Below are 18,599 nucleotides of genomic sequence, written 5' to 3'. Positions count from 1 at the left end.
GAAGGTGTGGCACATATATAAAATGGAATATTACTCAGCCATAAAAAGAAATGAAATTGAGTTATCTGTAGTGAGATGGATGGACCTAGAGTCTGTCATACAGAGTGAAGTAAGTCAGAAAGAGAAAAACAAATACCGTATGCTAACACATATATATGGAATTAAAAATAAATAAATAAATAATAGTCATGAAGAACCTGGGGCAAGACAGGAATAAAGACACAGACCTTGGAGACACAGAGAATGGATTTGACGATATGGGGTGGGGGAAGGGTAAGCTGGGACAAAGTGAGAGAGTGGCATGGACATATATACACTACCATATGTAAAATAGATGGCTAGTGGGAAGAAGCCGCATAACACAGGGAGATCAGGTCGGTGCTTTGTGACCACCTAGAGGTGTAGGATAGGGAGGGTGGGAGGGAGGGAGATGCAAGAAGGGAGAGCTATGGGGACATATGTATATGTATAACTGATTCACTTTGTCATAAAGCAGAAACTAACACACTAATGTAAAGCAATTTTACCCCAATAAAGATGTTAAAAAAAAAAATTTACTCCCGGGGGTCAGCACAATTCTTCCAATTGCAGAAACTTTAAAATGTGAAACAATATTCTCCTTAAAAGCAAAAACATGATCATTAGTTTGGGCAAGATTCCTCTCTGCTTTCACATTTGCACAACCTCATAATATCACAACTAACTTAACTAATCCATATTCCAAACTAAATTTGCATGTTTGTGTTTTACGGCCCCCCTAAGCGAAGGGTGGCCTGATTTGATAGTAAATGAAGCCGCTCTGCCATAAAGTTACTTCTGAAAAATCTCACTAATTCTAGATTCCTATTCAAATGCATCTCTGTTCAGATTTATTTCTCCTAGCATTACATATTACAAAGTCAAAAAGTCCCTTCAGTCTGCATAGAACATTACCTCTGAACAATAAAAATGTCACAGTTTCCTCAGTACCATCAATATCACAAGGTATTCAACATTAAAATTCAACCCCATGATATAGAGCTTAGACTAATATATTTCATGTTACATAGGAAAACCATTTCGATACGTATTACTGGAATTATTCTGTGATCCCAAGGAGTGTTTTTCATGATGATGTGTCTTCTATTCATTCATTTATTCACACATTCATTTTTCATTTAACAAACATCTTTTAATAAGCATCTATTCCAAGCTAGGTCCTAGGGAAATGAGAGGTTAAGAATTTAAGATAAATTAGAAATGAATTCTCAGTCTAGTTGAGAAGAAAAACGTATAGTTACATGTTACCATTGAGATACAATACATTCAAAGTCCTATGGGGGTGCAGAGGACCAAGTGATTTACTCTATCTGGAAAAGTCATTGAAATGTTTCCAAGGAAGAAACACTTTAACTCAGTCTTATAAAATGAATGTGGAGTTATAACATGGACAGAAGACGTTAATATGCCTGTGTGTGTGTTGTGTTTGTACTCGTAGGAGACATCTAGTGGTAAGAGGCAGCTTGGACCAGAAACCAGGTGACCCGCGTTCAGGTTCTCACTCTGCCATGTTACTGGATGTTCCCCTCTGGAATTCAGTGCTGGAATGATCAATCAGGTGTGTTTCATGTCTAAGATTGTATGAATCACATGCTCCAATCAGACCCTCCCACTGCAACACCCAGCTGATCATGCACAGGAAGATATCCTGCACTGATCAGACTGATCACCGTCCTGGGAATAATATGATCTATGACCATCAATCCCTACAGCTGGGGAGCACTTTCAGCAGAGGAAGGAAGGCCTTGCAGTCACCACTTAAGGTCCTTCCCTCCACCTGCAGGCACTTCAAGTGGGCTCTCAACACAACTATTCTCTTCCATCACAATGCTGAAATCCACAGGAGCCAAGGGGTGGAATCCATGGGGCTGTGCCAGTCACATCCCCTTCCCCATAGGAAGTGTTCACCTGTTTATGCCGTCTTTTACGTTCGCTCCATTGCCTCCCTTTGTTTAATAATTTCAAGCTCTAACTTTTCTATCTGCTTTCAAGACTCTTAAAAATATCCTCCCCCACCACATCTAGTACTCCAGCCACATTACTCCTACAGAATGGGAGAAAATATTTGTAAACGATGTGACTGACAAGGGATTAATCTCCAAAATATACAAACAGCTCCTACAGCTCAATATCAAAAAAACAAACAACCGGATCAAAAAATGGGCAGAAGATCTAAGAAGACATTCCTCCAAAGAAGACATACAGATGGCCAAAAGGCACATGAAAGGATGCACAACATCTCTAATTATTAGAGAAACGCAAACCAAAACTACAATGAGGCATCACCTCACACCGATCAGAATGGCCAACATCAAAAATCTATGAATAATAAATGCTGGAGAGGGTGTGGAGAAAAGGGAACCGTCCTACACTCCCTTAAGTTTTGATAGATTATCTTACACTCCTTCTCTATTATTCTGTAGGAACTCTCTTCATACTTCAAGGACAAAATAATGAAGCCTGTCTCTGACTCAACCACTGGCTGCATCAGATCTCATATCTACTTCTCAATGTCTGCTAATGTATCAGACACATATGAAACGTTATTTTTTCTACATGACAACCCTATGGCAGTTTTCACAAGGAGCAAAAAGGAGCTGAGATGTTAAGGATTCACCCAAGTTCTTACTGATAGTAGTCAGCAAGTTCAGAAATTGAACTGGCGTCCATATGATTCTGACATCGTCAGTTTTTGCACCACAATGTTTTGATACCTTTTAAAAGTCTCTAGAGAAAATTATCTTATTCTTTCTTTGTACTTCAATAATGTGTATTCCTCTTTTAGTCACATTACTGTAAACTCCTTGAGGCTAGAGATTTTGCCATATTCATTCCTACCCTCTATAGGCTTCACATAGTGCTGGGCATATAGTGAATGCTTAATATCTGTTAAACTGAAATTATCAGAAGTATGTTCCAACATCTAGTTCCTTAAGAGCCTGAGGTTCTCCACGCAGGAGGTTAATGGCCCTTGTTTTGCTTTTGTTTGGACTGGAACAAGGGACCTCAGCCTTTCAGTGTGTGCAGGCTGAGCCTGGGAGGCCAGTGATCAACTTTAATGCATTACCCATCAGCACACCTGTCCCTCTTCCAACAGCTATTGGCATCCTCCTGAATCTAGTGTTGACACTTATCACAAATAACCCGAATCTTCATCTTGTCCAATCTAATTCAAACCTTCCCAATGGCAATGAAAAGATGGCTCATGCAGGAATCTGAAATAAAACCTAGTGTTGGACTTGCATAGATCTGATTTGTTCCCCTCAGATATGAGCTATGTTACTGACTATATGATACGGACTGAATGTTTGTATCCCTCAAAGTTCATCTGTTGAAGCCCTAATCCCCAACATGATGCTATTTGTAGGTAAGGCTTTGAGAGTTGACTGTGTCATGAGTATAAATAGGATTACTGCCCTTATGAGAAGAGACATGAGGGAGACAATCTCTCTTCCATGTGAGGACACAGCAGGGAGGTGGTCGTGTGTAAAACAGAAAGAGAGCCCTCACTAAGAATCTGACCGTGCACCTGACCTTGGACTTCCAGCCTCTAGATGCATGAGAAATAGATGTTACTGTGTAAGCCACTCAGTCTGGGTATTTTTCATAGCAACCCAAATTGACTAAGACAGTATGAAACAATGTAGGAGTGCAGGATGCAAGGCATGAATGACCAACCACACAGAAGGCAGTGAAATTCAAAGCCCAGACACAGAGAATGTACATCTCTGCAGGTGTTCCACCATCTCCAGGTAAGCTGGAGCCTGAGAATTCTAAAGTACAAATAGAATGTCAGAGACAAGCAAAATAAAGGGGATTCTATATAATGAGACCCCAGAGATTTGCATTCTGAGATGGGGTCCAGTTTTAATTAGCTAAAGAGAAACCAGTTCTGAGCAAACTCTTCCTCCTCTGCTTCTTCAAACGTTAAGGGAAAAAAACAAATCACTTGTTTTGAGGCTCCCTCTAGCTCTTATAGTTTGTAACTCCCATCTCTGGCCAGACCATAGTGAATGCTTTGAATACATGAGGTGGACCTTTCTGATCACCAAGAGGCAAAAATGGTTTGAAGTTTTCACACATCCTTTTATTTCCTATGAAATGTTACACTCAAACAATACTTAGCTATATAACCAGAAATACTTTCATCTCTGTGCCCAAAGGTGGAAAATTCAATTGCCTGTGCTTATGCTGGAGATGAATGAATGGCTAACTGTGTCCACAGTCTCAGGGCAGCCTCTCCAATGACTGTGTAAGTGCCTTTCTAGCACAGAGGACGGCAGATGCAGACTCTTTCATTGCTTTTCCCAGGGCAGAGATGAAGGCTATTGATTGCATCTACCCAAGCCTCCCCAGGGCTTAATTCCTGTAGATTTTGCCCAAGAAGAGTCCACTAGGGGAATCCTATTAAACTTTAAACAAAGGGACACATCTCCCTATATAGGTTAAGGATGCATATATCCAATAAATGACCTTTCACACTCTGATAAGCGGATGAACTTCAGGCATAGAGAAAAGTTGTAAGAATGTGGGTCAGAGTACTTTGGAGTTTCTTAAGAATCATGGGTTATATATTAAAATTTCTATGCCTAAGAGAAGAAAAAATGTTTCAATACTGGTGTTAAATGAATTTTAGGATCACCTAAAATCCCCCAGGAGGTTTTTTTTAAAGGATCCTCACAATATAGTCTATGATTTTACCGGTATAAGAAATCACAAGTATGCATATGAAGGTCATTGATGAAAATTTATTCCATTTAACATATTTACAGAAAGGTACTTAAAAGCCATGATCCTGAAAAATGGAACATCAACACCAGCCAGGCGTTGACAAAGGTTTTAGAAAAGCATGTCACCAAAGTGCCCTCTTCTGTAGATGCCTAAAAGATGACCTTCAACTCAAGCAGAGAATTTAAGACTGGCCATATCCTTCCTGTCTTACTCAATAAGAATCCAATGCTCATATGTAGTTTTGAGTGGATAGCAATTACAGGTAATATCATCTACCATTCATCGCTAAGGGAGGGAAAAAAAAGAAAACCTTGAAATGCTACTCAACCAGGGCATTTTTGCATTTTGAAACTTTTATGCTACAATTTCTTGGCTGAAGCTACTTTAGCTGCGAAGATTTCTCGTTTGGAAACACCACCTGCTGAACAATGTCCGAAGGAAAAAACTAGCTTTGTGGAAACTGTTCTGCAGCAACATGTGTCGGGTTTAATTACTGCAGATTTGGCCTGAGAGCACACATTCTCTTTATGACATCACGATATACCTGCAGCCTAAGGAAAACGGTGTTTGTTCCAGGAGGAGGTCAGTATTATCTCGATCGACACTGGATCTCAGATTTTATTGACATCAGAATCCCCTGGAGGGCTGATTACAACACAGGCTGCTGAAGCCCTCTTGCAAAGTTTCTTATTTGGTAGCAACAGGGGTGGAGCCTGAGGATTTGCTTTTCTAACAAGTTCCCAGGTGATGCTCCTATGGCTTGTCCAGGGACCACACTTTGAGAACAACTGATGGAGAGGATCCAACTCTGACTTAGGATTTGGGGAGTCGAGGGTCTAGTCCTAAGCCATGCCTCCAACATGTAGTTCAAGTCATCTGACCTTTCTCAGCTGGGCATTTTTGTCCCCCTCCAGGTAGAGAGGACTCTTAAGGATCTCTTCACACCAAAGATCTATGGCCCTTCAGCTGACTCGCCTTATAACAAGTGGAGTTTCTTGAGTATAATGCAAATACCCCATGTACAAACCAAATGCTTTTCAAGTCCAAATGGTAACTGTTAGTAATTGTGATGAACAGCTACCCAATTTTTACTTCTAGGTTTCCCAAGAAGTATCCAAAAGTACATCTTTTCCTCCACGTGCTCACTCCTGTATTTAAATTATTCTATAACTTCCTACGGGAAATTTTTATTTATTTTATTTATTTATTTTTTGCTGCACTGGGTCTTTGTTGCTGCGTGTGGGCTTTCTCTAGTTGTGGCAAATGGGGGCTACTCTTTGTTGCGGTGTGCGGTCTTCTCATTGCGGCAGCTTCTCTTGTTGTGGAGCACAGGCTCTAGGCACGCAGGTTTCAGTCGTTGTGGCACGCAGGCTCAGTAGTTGTGGCACAGGGACTTAGCTGCTCCACGGCATGTAGGATCTTCCCGGACCAGGGCTCGAACCCGTGTCCCCTGCATTGGCAGGCGGATTCTTAATCACTGCGCCACCAGGGAAGCCCATGGGGAATTTTTAAATATGCTTCAGTTCTTACATCAGAAACACTTCAGAAGTTTCCCACTCTGCCCCCCCTCACTGTCAACTCAATAGTTATTCAGTTTTAAATGGATTAAAAGTCAGGTATGGATTTACTTAAGTTGTTTCCTCTTGGCATTTGCAAGTAATTCCAATGGTTACTCGATACTTTACCACCTAAGAACGATTTATCAAATAAAAACATATTTGTGCATCTAAATTCTTCATTAGCAGAGAGCAACTCGGGCCTTCTCTATTATTGATTAAAAACCACAAAACAGGGTGCCACATCTTTTGGGAGGTTATGAAGACTGATTCTGCTGACTCAGCATTCTAAATCAGATTGGGCAAAGTATCCAACCGAGTAGATGCAAAATTTGCACTAGTCGCCCATGTCAAATTCAGTTTGGAGACTGTTTTGTCAGAGTTCCCTATGAGCCAAACTGAACAGCAAATAGAAAGACAAATTCACCCACAACATGGTGCTGGAGGACAATCAGGCCAGCAGCCACAAGGCTGTGCTTGCTGCAGTTTACCTCTGCGAGCTGCTTCACCATCAAACTGAGCACAAGTGGGACAAACTGCTGACGCACAACATATGCCCCAGGAGCTGACTGCTGCAATGAAAGAAACCGTAGTCGGACCACTCTGAAAATCAGGAAACAAGAGACGGCTCCCTTTGCAAAAGAGCTTCATGTAGCTAGACCGTGGATGCATTTATTATCATCCAGAGAATTGCTGAATTTTAGAGCTGCCAAGAACCTTAGCAATCATGACTGCTAATTCTCGGCCTTTTTTTTTTACTGTTTCCTTTTGTATACCAATACCTTCAAATATTTCTTTCCTTAGGCTCTGCCCTTGGGTCCTTACTCACTGGACTCTCTCTCTCCCTGGATAACTATCACATTTTTTATATGAATGACTCACATTTTTATCTCCAGTCCTGACCTTGCTCCTCAACTGCAGACTCAAAACATTAAATGGCTTACAGGCATCTCCCTACAGATGTCTCAGTAGTGAATTCACCTCAACACGGGCAAGTGTGAGTTCACCGTCCTCCCCACTAAGCTACTCGCTCTGTGGCATCCCACGATCTGGGTTCCTCAGAGCCTGCACTCTGCTTGCAGTCACTGGCAAGACCCTTGGAGCCCACTTCTGCCCACCCTCCCTCCCTCACACCACCTCTGCAGTATCTCCCCAACACCCTCTCCTGTCCTCACTCATCGTCTGGATCACGGCCATAGTCACTCTGGGATACCTTCTGTTACCCAAGCTCCTCCACGCCCTGGGAAGACTTACTTTCCTAGGACACTGCTCAGCTCTGTTATCGTCACTTCTCTGGCTTCCCGCTGGGCTGAACCCCGCAGGCCTGCAAGAATTGTAATTGCCCAGCGAGACCAAAGAAAGAGCCCAGAGACAGCGACAGAGACATCAATGGCTTATTGGATAGGGAATATCCAATAAGTCTTACCAGTCTGAAACAAAAGGCCCTGGAGTAACACCCCACTCTATATGGCAGATGGCAGGCAAGACACGGCAGAAGTCTTTGCTACTCGGGGGAGGGGGAGGCTACCAGTTATAGGGGGGGACTCACACCAGGTTCGCTTATCAGCTACCAGGGAAACCAGTGGCTGGGGCAGGGGGCAAGCATGTGGGCAGTTACTGATTAAGCCCTATAATTAAGAGGACTGGATAGTGAGTGATGCAGGGTCTGGTCAAGCAGGGGACGTACAGAGAGCAAGAGAACAGCCATCTTGAACGGCCTGACCATGCGCTTCAAAACTCTCATTAATTTTTTTCTTTGCTTTGTAGAATAAAGTCCAGGTTTCTTAACATGACAATTACAGGTACCATTCTCGGATCTCGGTCTTTCTGGCTTTTTCTCCCATACCATCCCCTTGGCCCACAAACTCTGTGCTACTTAGAGACACCTAAATAAAGGAATCTGAACAAACAATTTACAGAAAAGGAAATGCAAATCAACTTCACTGAAAATAATAGAAATGAAAGCTTTAAATAAGCCAAGATTATATTCATTTCCCAAACTGGCAAAGATCCAAAGCCTTGTTAACATGCTCTGTTGGCAAAGCCATGGTGAAAGAGATGCCCTCATTCATTGCTGGTGATGTTGTCAACTGGCAAACTTTTGTCAATGGCTATTTTGCAAAGTCTGTCAAACTTCTAAATGCACTTCCACGTTGTGGGAAGTTGAAAGGAATGGCCTACAATTCTTCAGTCTTCTCTGTCCCTCTCCTCGCCCCTAGCACGGAGCCAGGTTAACATCCTACCTATCTAATTGGGATGCTGCTCAGATACAATGTGACTCCTTTCATGCGACTCCCATTAAGACATGGAATCTGGTTCACCTCCCCTTGAATTGGGGCTGGTTTTGTGACTATCTCTGGCTAACAGAGTGCAGTGGCGTGCCAATTTTGAGACTAGACATCAAGAGGTCTTGCAAGCTTCTGCTGTCTCAGAACCTTGCCACCCCCATATGAGTAAATCCAAGCCAGCAAGCTAATAATGATAGGTACATAGACCATGTCTCTCCAGCCAGCAAAAATCCTACCACCAGAGATGTGAGTGATACAACTCTAGATACATCCTAGACTCACCAGTCCTAAGCCAACCCATCCTCTGACTGCACACGCTGACCAAGCCCACCTGATCTCAATGAAGCCTGCCCACAGATGTATAAACTACCCAGCTGACCTGCAGATCTGTGGTTAATAATAAAGGCTAAATGCTTATTATTTTAAGCCACGAAGTTTTGAGATGGTTGCTTATGCATCGATAGCTAACTGATATACCCATTGAGGGAGAAATTCTGCTCCTAGAAATTTATTGTTCGGAAAGACATCCCCAGGTACAAAATTACCTATGACTATTGCAGCTTGTTTGTGACTTTGAAACAAAGGCTGTTCGGAATCATCACAGAGGATTATTAACTAAATTGTGGCATAGCTATGTATTAGACTACAATGACGCTGGAGAGTAAAGCAAGAAATCTCTGGATGCACTTATATGGAACAGATGCCAAGATATACACTACTTGCACGTAAAGAAGCAAGTTTCAGAACGATGTTTACAATATGCTACCATTGGGTAAAAAGAAAGAAAGAAAAACAGGACAAGTGTGTGTTTCACTTAGGTACAAAATAAGTTATTTGGAAAGATGCACAAGAAACCGAAATTGTTGGTTGCCTCTTGGAAAATAAACTGAGCAACTAGAAGCAAGAATTATAAAGATAATTTTTACTATTTTTTTCTATCTTTTTCCACCAGGTTAACATATTACCTGTTTGAAAAGTAAGTAATTTTTCTAAGTGGCCCGGAAGACTTTGTACTGGCCTATACCTGCGCTTTTGCCAACATAAGTATCTCTACCTGGGTAGGACTTAGGATTCTGTTAAGAGAGTGTTTAGTTGATAGAAAATTTGGTTTGTGCTCCAACCATAGAAGTCGTCAGGAACCTTTGGAGTCATCTGTCTCAACTTTGACTCCATGCATGTCAAGCCAGATGATCATGCAGCCCTGCTTGAACCTTTGCTGTGACGGGGAGCTCTCTCCAGCACATTGGTGGAAGGACTGATAGAAACACAGGCCTGTCTCTAAGAACAGGTACTTTGGTTAGCCCAAAGTGACTTCCTTATAGAAAGAGCATTTAGAGGTAAAGATACTGTTACTGCATTATTTTTTAATTGTGAATAAATAGAAACAACTTAAATGATCAATGATAAGAGGAAGGTTGAATAAATTGTAGCCCACCCAGAGGATGGAATGGCGTGTAGCTATTGTTATAAAGAACTTTTTACTGGGAAACACTTGGATTAAGCCATTATGGAAAACAGAAAAGACAAAGATGTAAGATTGTCTCCTCAGTAAGATATCAACTATGATAAAGAAAAAAGTCCTTAAAGAAACAAAAGAGAAAAACCTAAAGGAAACATACCAACACAGTAACGGTTTGTATTCATTTTCCCTCTTCCTGCTTTTCATTAGCTCCTAAATTTTTAACACTGTTCACACATTACTTTTTAAATATATATATAGAATAAAAATGTTAAACATGCGTTAGTTGCCAACAGTCTGTTATGTGTGATGAGAAGACACAGATGAAAGAAGTAAATAGGGAATAAAATTAATCCTTTCATCAAGATTTGCTAAGTGCTTTAACAAACAACCTCGATACCTCAACATAATAAAAGGCTTTTCCTTGCCCGCTTAAAATCCGGCACAGTGGGCAGGTGGGTCTACATCCCCTGCGTTCACTGGGGAACCAGGCTCTTGCCAGCTCCTGGCTCTGCTCTCCTCCCGGTCGGTCCTCAAGTGGGGGATGTTAGGGTCCAGGCCTGGCACTTACACGCACTGGCTAGAATCCGCACGGGCCGCATGGACCACAGCGGGGAGGGGGCAGAGTATGTAGCCCTGAGCCTGGGAGAAAGAAGCTGAGGACTCAGTGGACATTCAGCTGGTCCCCGACAGTTATCAGAAAGGCTCATAGAGTAGCAGGATCCTGAGCCATTTCATAAAAGTCAGAAATGATGCCAATGGGAAACATTAGCAAAGGAGCTAGTCTAGCAGGATAACTTGTCATGACAAGTACAGAGAAAGGTAATTATATAAATCATTTTTCAAGGACAAAAAAAAAAAAAAAGAGCCAAACTCTACATTTTGTACTTTCCATCAAAGTTAGGAAACTGGGCTTTAGCATCTAAAAATCTAACGGGGCTGTGTCCCACTTTCCACTGTGCCTCTCTGTCTCTTGAGTGGTCTTGAGCAAATTAGGGATCAAAACTTAGCTATCTCATGTGTAAAATGAAGGTGATTACGTCTAACTCACAACACTATTGAACAGTATCGGTAAAACACAGGGTGCATTCAACAAATGAGAGTTATTGCCAGTGTGTATTGTCACAACAGAGTCAATTCTGATTCAACTTTTCTAAGTGTTTACGATGTATAGATATCTTAAGTTTAGAACTCACCATCGTTCTCTATTCCCACCCCTTAAAATAAATAACAGGACAGAGAAAATGAAATAATTGCTTTTCTACTTCACTAATCAAAAAGGTGAATTACTGAGCATATAAAGTAAACATGCTTGACTTACTAATTTAAGAATGGCTTAATGTGACAATAATTACAAACTTATTGATTGTAGTTATATTGCATGGTTCAAATATAATATGTGTGTAACTAAGGGAATTTAGTATTTCTAAGTTTTGATCATTTATAAGCACAACATAAGACCAACGTTATAGTAAAAAAAAAAAAAAAAGAAAATTCTTGCAGTTCTTAATGGCTTTCACATTGTCAAAAGGCATTGGAAACATCAGAAAAAGAGAAAAAAATAAAAATTCTTTTTTGTTGACAGATTTTGCCATTTAAACCTGCATCATCCATTTTATCTTGTGCCTTTTTTGTTATCAAATATTCTATTTTTGCTGATGCTTCGTTTTGCCCATTCTCAGAGACTTTTGGAACCCAAGTTTCTGAGTCTCAGTTGAATGACATAAATGCTCCGGCACCCTTACCTGAATAACTTGTTCATTTGTTATGTTCTCCTTGCCTGCAGCTGTGGTACACCCTGGTCAGCAAAGATGACAACACCCATTCCCTGCCCTCAGAGACCTCACCAGGAGATGGGGACTCAGCAACTATAACATAACAAGGGTGATGTGTCAGCGTGAGCTGTCAAAGGTCCCCTGACCGAACCCGAGGGAAGTAGAGGGCATACTCTTTGATTTCAGGCGAGTACAGTATTCACAAACGTAAACCAGTTTCAGGTTTATGCCACAGAAAATGGAGAAACCTCAAATAAGGGGAAAACACAGGGACACAGGAGTTTTGCTGTGTGTTGCTTTGACATTATTTTGTGTTTGAGATCTGCTGGTCGGACATGCCCCCAGAACCGCCCACTGTCTGAAACACTTGGAAGTTCCTTTCCAGACTCCCCGGGGTTTAGTTTAATCCACTGCCATGTTGCCCTGTTTATCCTCTAGGTACAAGGAAACAATCACGTTAGCAGACAAAAAGAATCCTTCTTTTACACGATTCTGTTGAATGCACGCACACTAAATGCTGAAGCGTCTGCCTTCACGAAAGCAGCACGGAGGCGTCGTCCCTAAAGGCCGTGGACAGCTTACAGGTGGAGAAACAGAATGAAAGGAACCGCACAGCAGAGGCTTTCTCAGAAGTAAAGCGCGTGTCTGGGAACAGGAGGCTTTAGACTCCTGGTGATCTTTTTCTCATGTTTCCCATTGTGATGTTCAAACTTTTACACCTGTGGTGATGTGAGAAGCCACGTTAAGCCTTCCCTACGTGTCAAGACTTGACCATCGATTTTTAAGACTCAGTGAGTAAGTCCTTAAATATCTCAAATCTATTTCCACAGCTAGAAGTACCCAGAAAAGAGGATGCACTCATGCAACGACCTGTAAGGGTGTTTGAGGCCCAGGAGACAGAGGCCACCAGCAAGAGAGGGGAAGAGGGTTCAAGGAAGGAAGGCATCAAGGAAGATGTAGAAACTATATACCCTGAGGTGATGCACAGTGACGGGTAAACAGGGAATCGCACTTCCGCTCTGAAACGACATGTGTCAGGCATTGCTCTGGGTGGTTTAGATGTATGAATTCAATTTATTCTCACCTGCTGAATGAAGTGTATCGTTGCCACCCCAAAATGTGTGTCTTTGTCGTGGAGATTGTTTTAGGCTAATTGTTTCTAAAAACAGAAGACTCAGGGGGGTTTTCTTTTTACCTCCCTCTTAACTGCCTAAAAGAATTTAGACAGGGAGCCAGCACCAGAAAGGGAGCCATCACCAAAGGTAACTTTGTTTCAAGTAAGAAAGACTTCTCCACATGCTGTGACAAACATTTGTTTACTAAACACATGCTGTTCCCATCTCCACCTGAAGTGCCTTCCACCCATTTGAAGGCCCAGACCCCTTTCCTTAGCTCCAGGCACACATAAGCCTCCACTGCCCGACTTGCCCTTGGGTCCCATTGTCTTTGTGGGGCCCCCTACATACATAATTAGATTTGATTTTCTCCTACTAACCTGTCTCATGTCGATTTAATTATTAAACCAAGCAGAAGAACCTAGAAGAGTAAAGTGTTTCCTCCCCTACAGGTAGACACTGTCATTATCTCCTTCCGAAACCTGAAGCAGAGAATGGGGCAGTGACTCAACAATGAATCACACAGCCCATGTAGCCAGGAGAAGGTCCGAGAATTGAGGGCCAGGCCGCCTGGTCCCAGAGTCTGTATTTATACCTGTCGTACTTACCATCCTTCCACCTAAAGAGTAGCCATACACTGACCCAGTGTGTTAGTTAATACTTGTAGCTGTGTGTTATTTGACTTACTCAGAATTGACTAAGGAAAGATCAATCCTAGTGGGAAACGTGAAGTCATATCTAAAACACAGACCCACAGATGAGGTACATTGGGGCACGTTTAACATTTGGTTTAAGCAACTATATTCATCTGTTGAGATGAGAAACCCTACCTCTCCTTAATAACAATAATAATAATATCAAACATTTCCTAGGTGTTGACATATTATTAGATAAGCTCTCTTCCAAACACTGTACATGTATTAACTCATTTCATCCTCAGAATAGCCCTAGGGGGTATCGTATGGGTTAGAGTAGTGCTGTAACGAACAAACCCATAAAGATGGGATGGTTCAAACACAACAGAGGCTCATTGCTTGCTCACATGGAACCCTTATCAGGGGTTCCCATGGGTGGATGGCTCTCCTCTAAGCGGTGACTCAGGGACCCAGGCTCCTTCCATCTTGTGGCTCTGCCAGGTCACTGTGCTTGTCTGCATCACGTGGACAGAAAAGGAATCAGCCTGTGGGATCCCGGGAATGGTGCACACCCCTTCTGTTCAGTTGTCTGGCCATTTCTCAAGGCACACGGCCACATCTAGCTAAAACGGAGACTAGAAATGTGGTCTCATTGTCCACCTAGGAGACAGGGTGATCGTTTGGGGGAACACAATGCCAGTATTTGCCACTGGCAAGTACATGATCATCCCCATTTTATATATTGGGAAACTGAGGCACAAAAGCTTAAATAACTTACCCAAGTCTGAAGTTGGTAAATGGCAGAACCAGGATTCAAACCCAGGCAGCGTCCTGCTCTTCACCCTCATATTTTATTATTGCCTCTTGGAGATAAAGGTGAATCAAATTACACATGCACAGGTATGTTTTGTCACATTTATCAGCAGGAGAGGCAGGAAAGCAACACATCTTCTTTTAATGTCTTATCTCTCCTATATTCTTTTTTCCATTCCCTCATTGACATTTACCTTACAGTTTAGTGGATTCTTGTGCAAGATTTCTATAGCAAGAGCTCCTGCCAGTACAATGAAATGAAGTTTTTAGAACTGAATTCTGAATTTCTAAAATCATATTACAGGCTGAAGTGAAGCAGCAGTTACCACAGTACTAGAAAGACAATACTTTGGCCCAGTAAATTCCTGCTGCTCTGAAAGAAGACAGATAGGCCTGAACACTTTTTTTTTTACTGTAACTTGTGTTATATTTTATCAATCATAAATCTCTCTTTTTTTGGCTATGAAACAAAATGTTTAGACTTTGTAGGATTTTTTTTTCCCGTAAATGCTTTGGTTGCATTCCTCTGGCAGCCACTTGCTTTCTTTTCTAACGCTGGGATCCACACTGAGTTAATATTTTAAAATAATGACGAGTCTCATAAAGGAACCAAGTTTTACTTAAGGAAAAGCTGCTTGATTTCAATAACAAATCTTGGTGGTTGGTAGTAAGTAACCCTTCCTTCACAGGCCACACGTGTCCGAGCCTTGTCAGTTTCTGAAGCCCCACTCAGCTTCCCAGTGGGATAGAATCTATCCAGTGCCCCACTGAGCCTGCCAGGGGGCAGCACGTAGAACCATCCTGCGGTTCTAGGCCTCCAATCAAGCAGAGCTTTGGTCCAGTCCTCAGTGTAACCCAGGCATCCTCTCTCTCAGACCCGATCCCCAGGACTGCAATGAGGTCTGGAACCTTGGTGCTTATGAGCTGTAGCCCTGTGCAAAGCCCCATCATTAGCGAACCTCTTCTGTCAGTTGCTCTATGCCAAGCGCTACTCCAGGTGCAAGGATTCAGCAGCAGGCCTGACAGCATCTCTGCTGTGATACGATCACAGTGGAGGGGAAAGGGAGATGGTGAAGTAAGCAGGACCCCAAAGCGGTGCGATTACTTCCACAATAAGACCCAGCCCAAGGTGGTTTGGGTCCACAGAGGAGGGCATCTAAGCCAGCTGTGCCAACAGCAAAGGAAGGAAGACCTAAACTGTCATCTAACCCAGGTCAAACATTGCATCTGCTCCTGTTAAGGGTCAACACGAATCAGCAAGGCAAACAGCGCTTTGAGGGTAGGCAAGTGGCAAGGGCAGTGGGGTGAGAGATGGACCCAAAAGCTCATGGCAGGTAGAGTAACACTCATGGCAAAGGCTCAGAGGCTACAGCAGCAGCTGCATTCAGGGAACTCAAGTGGTGACAGGGGGCTGGAAAGGCAGGGTCCACATGGGGAAATGGCCAGATCTGAAGTTAGCAGGAATCAGATCTCATCCAGGCGTACTTAAGCATCTTCAGGAGGCAAACCTCCACAAGGGCTTGAGGAGCTGAGTCGCAGTCAAGCATGGAATCACTACAGACCGCAGACCATCAGGTTTCACCCTAGGGCAACCTTGCTAGTCCCTCCTCAGGTCCCCAGAGATAAATCACCCCAAACACTGCAGTTCCCTCTGACTGTAAGTGCTGTCCTGCTAAGATTTCTTTGTGCCCTGACTTCCCATTCAGCTGGCCCACAGTCCTGACTTGGTCGCCACAGACTACGAATGTCCTCCTGTCCCACCCAACACACTCTGGAGCAAAGCTGAGTAGCTCTACAGCCAGATCATTTTTCCTTATAAATATATCCAGTCTTTTCCCTCCCGCCCCCAGGCCCCTGGCGTTGAGTTCTGAATACACTCCACTGCGTGCAGAACTTAGTATTGAGTCCTTGGGTAGCATGGGGTGGGGATCAACAAGTTCAGGTGTTTGGGGAAGTCACACTGAGATGTATTCAACAGTAATTGCTCTTCTTCCTAGGCAGACATCTAAACCACATTTCTAGCCTCCCTTTTAGCTAGATGTGGCCATGGGCTTGAGTAATAGCCACAGGAAAAAGCGATCTGTAGCACTTCTGTTACCCCACCCGCTAGTTCCCCTTCCATCCATGTGTTGCAGACAAGCACAGTGACCTGGAAGCCACATTTTGAAGATGGACAAGTTGCTTGCCTTGATGGTGATGGTTCTTTTACAATGTAAACATCTATCCAAACATCAAGTTGTACCCCTTAAATCTATACAATTTTTATTTGTAAAAGATATCTTAACTAAGTTGTTAAAAAAAAAAAAAAAAGAAAAGAAAAAATCCTTATTCCACTCCTGGGTCTGCCCTGCGGTTAACCCCAGAATAGCCATGTTTTGTAAGTTCAGAGGTGAGGGCACACAGGTATGGCTTTGCAGTGCTTTTTAGTATTGCCCATGCCCTTAAAAATGTGTGCCGTGGGAGTGGATTCTCCTGCACACCTCAGCCTGGGTGATGACAAGCCTGGAGACTGAAACCATGCATATTCACCTTGTTGGATGGCTTGTACGACTTGAGGTTACATTTAGCTCGTTAAGTAAGTAAGCACTGCCACTGGAGGTGACAAGCCCTCCCCTCTTCCCTCCTTGTGTCTGTAAATGGGCTCATCTCCTAATGAAAGGACTTATGATTTCAAATGTCATTTTGCCTCTGCCTACAATATACTATTTCCACCAGAGATCTGGGAATTCAGAACCAGAAAGCAACAACCATCTCGATTATTCTCTCTGTAGCCAGCGGGAGCTCTCCAGGGGAAGACTGTACCCTCCAGCATTCATTGAAGTAATTACCCTGGAGAGGGAACACAGCTTGGGAAAGTGAGACCATTTCTATTATTACTTTCCTGTATTAAATAATAAATATTTAACACAGTAAAGTTAAGGCCTACAAGATGACAAATGACCAAAACAAAGAGAAGCCAAGAAAAGAAAAACTACCTGCTCCCCAGAGAGCTGTTTCTAATCAAAACAAGCAATGAAAAAATTCCCCCTTCCCTTCAGTGATTTCTTCTAGCTTTAGTTGAGAATTAAATTCTCCCACTGGGTTTGACCTGAGACCTAGCCTAACAAAGAATCTTGGATGTTGGCTTCACACATACCACAAACTCGCCAAGGGAAGCCAAGGTTTAGGAAACAACGCATGTGACCCACAAGTGTTTACAAGCCTTGATGAGCAAGTACAGACTTTAACTTTTCCTAACACCCCAATTTTCTCTGCCATAAAAGGAATTTATATTGTGGTGAGCAGGCCTTCTCCATACACAAGTTATAACCAGAACAATAACAGTTCCTATCGGATAAAGTTAGGGAAAAAATGATGCTAACCCAATAAGAAATGCAGAGCTGACTCTTTTAATGATTTTCTTAAAACTTCTAAAATATATCAGTGATTACTGTAATAAAATTAGTGCCATTTCTTCTTCATGTCCAGGAGAACAAGATGAATCGGGAACTTAAATTGCTACTAACGCCTGCTTTCTGAATAGGTGGGTGGACAGCTGTCAGTAAGATAAGGTTTGAAGAGCCTCGATTTTGTTTCCCAAAATGAATCTTCCAATTGTGTTGCCTGAAATATCACTGTGAAAGCCCTTTTAGTCTGGGAGGGGAGTAGCCTGAAAATCTGTAAGTCATTTAGAGGGGAAAGTGACAGAGAGTTTCATTTTGGGGGCACTGACTTTGACCCAGCATTATACGTGGTGATTAATGATGTAGTTTAACCTTTCCAACAGTCCAATGAGGAATAGTGAACTAACTTCATTTCCAAATGAGAAGCCAGTCTCACAGAAAGGCAAGGTGCATTACCTGGGTCGAGTGAATAAAGAGTGAAGGAGGGACTGTGGATAAGTTGGGTCTTGGCCAGAGTCTGCACTTACCCCCTACTACACTATGCAACCCAGAAGGAACACACTCCAAAGACTCTTCCACCAGACCTCACCACTGATGAGTTTACATTTTGTCGGGTGGCTGAGTAGAGGACCAACCACTTCAGCTTGACACCTTTGGATTAAAGCTAGAACATGAAAGTGGAGAGCCTGGGTTGAAACATAAAGGTGACCTCATTCATGTACATCAGGCTTGTTTGGGTTTTTTTAAATATACTTATTTATTTTATTTTTGGCTGCGTTGGGTCTTTGCTGCTGCACGCGGGCTT

The sequence above is a fragment of the Delphinapterus leucas genome, chromosome 21 (genome assembly GCF_059928025.1).
Source record: "Delphinapterus leucas isolate spDelLeu-1000000601 "Yukka" chromosome 21, BTC_Dleu_Yukka2, whole genome shotgun sequence".
NCBI lineage: Eukaryota > Metazoa > Chordata > Mammalia > Artiodactyla > Monodontidae > Delphinapterus > Delphinapterus leucas.
This window is presented reverse-complemented; position numbering follows the sequence as displayed.